The sequence below is a fragment of the Eretmochelys imbricata genome, chromosome 4, assembly GCF_965152235.1.
Source record: "Eretmochelys imbricata isolate rEreImb1 chromosome 4, rEreImb1.hap1, whole genome shotgun sequence".
In the NCBI taxonomy this organism is placed as follows: Eukaryota; Metazoa; Chordata; order Testudines; family Cheloniidae; genus Eretmochelys; species Eretmochelys imbricata.
The window spans coordinates 118,390,689-118,395,503 of NC_135575.1; positions in this window are offsets into that span (position 1 = coordinate 118,390,689).

Consider the following 4,815-nt stretch of genomic DNA (forward strand, 5'->3'; position numbering starts at 1 on the left):
TTGAGCATAAGCTTTTGTGAGCTACAGCTCACTTCATCGGATGCATAGTGTGGAAAGTGTAGAAAATCTTTTTACACCCAGAAATCATGAAAAAATACCTCCCTGCACCCCACTCTCCTGCTGGTAAGAGCTTATCTAAAGTGATCACTCTCCTTACAATGTGTATGATAATCAAGGTGGGCCATTTTCAGCACAAATCCAGGGTTTAACAAGAAAGTCGGGGGGGGGGGGGTAGGAAAAAACAAGGGGAAATAGGTCTCTCCAACGAGAGACTGATGAATTGGAATTCATTTGCAAATTGGATACAATTAACTTAGGCTTGAATAGAGACTGGGAGTGGCTAAGTCATCATGCAAGGTAATCTATTTCCCCTTGTTTTTTACTACCCCCCCCCCCCCAGATGTTCTTGTTAAACCCTGGATTTGTGCTGGAAATGGCTCACCTTGATTATCATACACATTGTAAGGAGAGTGATCACTTTAGATAAGCTATTACCAGCAGGACAGTGGGGTTGGGGGAGGTATTTTTTCATGCTTTCTGTGTATAAAAAGATCTTCTACACTTTCCACAGTATGCATCCGATGAAGTGAGCTGTAGCTCACGAAAGCTTATGCTCAAATAAATTGGTTAGTCTCTAAGGTGCCACAAGTACTCCTTTTCTTTCTGCGAATACAGACTAACACAGCTGTTACTCTGAAAACTATCTACTTTGCAAACCAGCATGCACATTTTTAGTAAATAAAGGAAATTAATCATAATAATTCCCAGTTTTTCTCTAAAAAGACTTCATAGATGTTAAAATTGTTACTGTATGATCATGCTTTCAAAGATGACGCAAATGTTACAGCTCAGTGTCCACACAGGTCTGAGAAAAAGCCATTAAAGCATATATTTTCAAAATATTCAAAAGCTTGGACTTCTCTCAGTTTTTCCCTCCTGAGAGGTGCTGAGCACCCACAACTAGAGCTGAGTGAAAAATTTTCACTGAAAAATCACTGACAAAATAGAAAAATTTGTGAGGGAGGAATAAAGATACCAACAATTTTCTCAAAATTTGTGTCGAAAAAATTAGAAAAACAAAATGAAAATTTTCATGGAGAAAAATATTTCCTGGCTATCTCTAGCCGGAACTCCAACGGAAGCCAATTGACACCGAAAATCACATCTTATCTAAACCATATTCTAAGTCGGGGTGGGCAAACTTTTTGGCCCAAGGGCCACATCTGAAATTAGGAATTGTATGGCAGGCCATGGATGCTCACAAAATTGGGGTTGGGGTGTGGGAGAGGGTAAGTGCTCTGGTTAGGGGGTGCAGACTCTGGGGTGGGGCCAGAAATGAGGAGTTCAGGGTGGGCTCCGGGCTGGGGTAGAGGGTTGGGGTGCGGGCTCCAGCTGGGTCGGGGTGCAGGCTCCGGCTGGAGGTGCAGGCTGTGGGGTGGGGCTGGGGATGAGGAGTTTGGGGTGTAGGAGGGTGCTCTGGGCTGGGACCGAGGGGTTCGGAGGGCAGGAGGAGGATCAGGGTGGGGCAGGGGGGAGGCTCAGGGGTGTAGGTTCTGGCCAGCGCTTACCTCAAGCAGCTCCCAGCAGTAAAGACATGTCCCTTCTCCGGCTCCTATGTAGCGGCGCAGCCAGGCGGCTCTGCATGCTTCCCTATCCGCAGGCATCGCCCCTGCAGCTCACATTGGCCATGGCGCTTGGGGCAGGAGCAGTGTGCAGAATGGAGCACCCTGGCTGCCCCTACGCATAGAAGACAGAAGGGGGCCATGCCGCTGCTTCCGGGAGCTGTGTGGAGCAGCCCCAAACCCCGCTCCCCAGCAGGAGCTTGAGGGATGGATTAAAACAGCTGGCGGCCCAGATCTGTATTTGGGACTGATCCACGGGACCAGCTGCCCAATCCATGCAAGAATTCTCTAAAAAGAATAATGCATCATGCTAATAGCCTAATTATCTACCCTTTTAGGTGTGGTTGCTACAAAAGTCCCTGCTTCATATGTAGCCACAGAAATGCTGACTCTTTGTGCTTTCGATGTTCCCCAGCATACATTTTGCTTTATTCGCTTTGTTTGCCTCACAAAGTGGAGTTCAGTCAGTTTCCTGTGCCTCCTCCCACTCCTACTCTCAAAATGATAGGAAAGATGGTCTTGTGTTGAAGGCACTGGACTGGGCCTCAGGTCTGTGTTCAAGTTCTGCCTCTAATACAGACTTCCTGTATATCTTTGGGCAGTCAGTTCTCTAATGGCCAGTTCTCCATCTGTTTATAAAATAAATGGATAATTCTACTTCCCTAAATCACAGGAATATTCTGAAGAAAACTTCATTGGTTGTGAGGCATTCAAACACTACCATGATGGGCAGAGGGGGGAACACACACAAAAATACAGATAAAAACTGGAGATAGAATCACAGAATATCAGGGTTGGAAGGGATCTCAGGAGGTCATCTAGTCCAACCCCCTGCTCAAAGCAGGACCAATCCCTAACTAAATCATCCCAGCCAGGGCTTTGTCAAGCTTGACCTTAAAAACTCCTAAGGAAGTAGATTCCACCACCTCCCTAGGTAACGCATTCCAGTGTTTCACCACCCTCCTAGCGAAAAGGTTTTTCCTAATATCCAATCTAAACCTCCCCCAGTACAACTTGAGACCATTCCTCCTTGTTCTGTCATCTGCTACCACTGAGAACAGTCTAGATCCATCCTCTTTGGAACCCCCTTTCAGGTAGTTGAAAGCAGCTATCAAATCCCTCCTCATTCTTCTCTTCCACAGACTAAACAATCCCAGTCCCCTCAGCCTCTCCTCCTAAGTCATATGTTTCAGTCCCCTAATCATTTTTGTTGCCCTCCGCTGGACTTTTCCAATTTTTCCACATCCTTCTTGTAGTGTGGGGCCCAAAACGGACACAGTACTCCAGATGAGGCCTCACCAATGTCGAACAGAGGGGAAAGATCACGTCCCTTGATCTGCTGGCAATGCCCCTACTTATACATCCCAAAATGCCACTGGCCTTCTTGGCAACAAGGGCACACCGTTGACTCATATCCAGCTTCTCGTCCACTGTAACCCCTAGGTCCTTTCTGCAGAACTGCTGCCTAGCCATTCGGTCCCTAGTCTGTAGCGGTGCATGGGATTCTTCCGTCCTGAGTGCAGGACTCTGCACTTGTCCTTGTTGAACCTCATCAGATTTCTTTTGACCCAATCCTCTAATTTGTCTAGGTCCCTCAGTATCCTGTCCCTACCCTCCAGCGTATCTACCACTCCTCCCAGTTTAATGTCATCTGCAAACTTGCTGAGGGTGCAATCCACACCATCCTCCAGATCATTAATGAAGATATTGAACAAAACTGGCCCCAGGACCGACCCTTGGGGCACTCGATACCGGCTGCAAGTAGACATAGAGCCATTGATCACTACCCATTGAGCCTGACAATCTATCCACCTTATAGCCTTCAAAAATGAGAACAGCATGGAAGTCTGATGGGTTTTAGGGCTCAGCTAAGCTTTACCACCCAGAAAAGGCTAATTGCAAGTATAACTCAGCTACTTAGCTCTCCTGTAGGAGAGCACCCAGAGTTAGAAGGGGCTTCATTTCTTCAGTGGTCTGGGGTATGGTGGCAGGACCAAATTCAAGTGATTAAATTCCTGTGTTCACTACAACTATATCTGGGTTTTTGTGCTGGCACCTTCTTCTAAGTTATAACAAGCATGGTTGTGCCCATGAAGCAGTAATTTTCAGAACAAAATTCACGTATCACCTATGTTGTGTAGCTCGGCAATGGCTCCGAGTTCACTGAGGACAGAAGTAAGCAGAGCAGGACTGGAGACCAGCTAAAGTAGTTTCTAGGAGTAGATCCTTCTTTCCTCCTCCGTTCTCATATTCCCTACTGATCTGCTTCACCATCTACCCAACCTCCTCCTTCATCAATCCTCTCTCATCCTGCCCAAGTCTGCTCCACCATCTGCTTTCACTCACCTGAGATCTGCTCTGCCATCTTGCACCCAGGCCTGACCAGCTCCACCCCTTCTCTGCAACCACTCCCACTGGCTCCAGTTTCTCCCAGCAACCACCTCTGCCTGCTCTCTCTCCCCACTCCTGACCGGCTCTGCCCCCTCCCCACTGTGCCCACGCCTGATGTGGGCTACCCTCCATCCCCTCCCACACTCTGCTTCTCAGTGCTAACCTCCTTTATCTGCTCCTTCCCGCCCCCAAATCAACTCCTGCTCACCTGTCTTCTCACAGCCCTTAATGCCCCCCCGCCTTCCTCCTCAGCCCCACGCTACACAGCCCCATCCCTCAGTCCCACACTACACAGCACCACGTCCTCCCTCAGCCCCACACTACACAGCCCCACCTCCTCCTCCTCCCGCCCTCAACCCCCACGGCCCCTCCTTCTCACCCCACTACCCAGCCCCACTCACTCCAGTGTCTCTCCGCCCACGCCTCAGCCCCCACAGCGGCGGCTCCTCCCTCTCCCCTCTGCCCTTCCCCCCACTGCCCGCTCGCGAGCGCTCCCTCTTTTCCTTGCCCTACCCTCTTTGGCTCGGAGAAGGCGGTGGGGGCAGGGCTCGCTGAGCACAAACAGCCCCCGCCGTTCAGCTTCCCCTTTCGCTCACTCTTCCGCGCACGCGCCAGAGGACGGCCCGCGAGGGAGCGAGCATGCGCAGAAGCCGAGGCAGCTCCCAGGCCCGATGCAGAGACCGGGCGAAGCCTCTCCCCCCCTCTCTTTCTCGGTCGCGCGCGCGCGCGCTCAGCCTGGGGCGGGGCTGGCGCGAGCCTACGGCATTTCCGGGGCGGGGCGTGGGGCGCGGGCTCGCGGCGG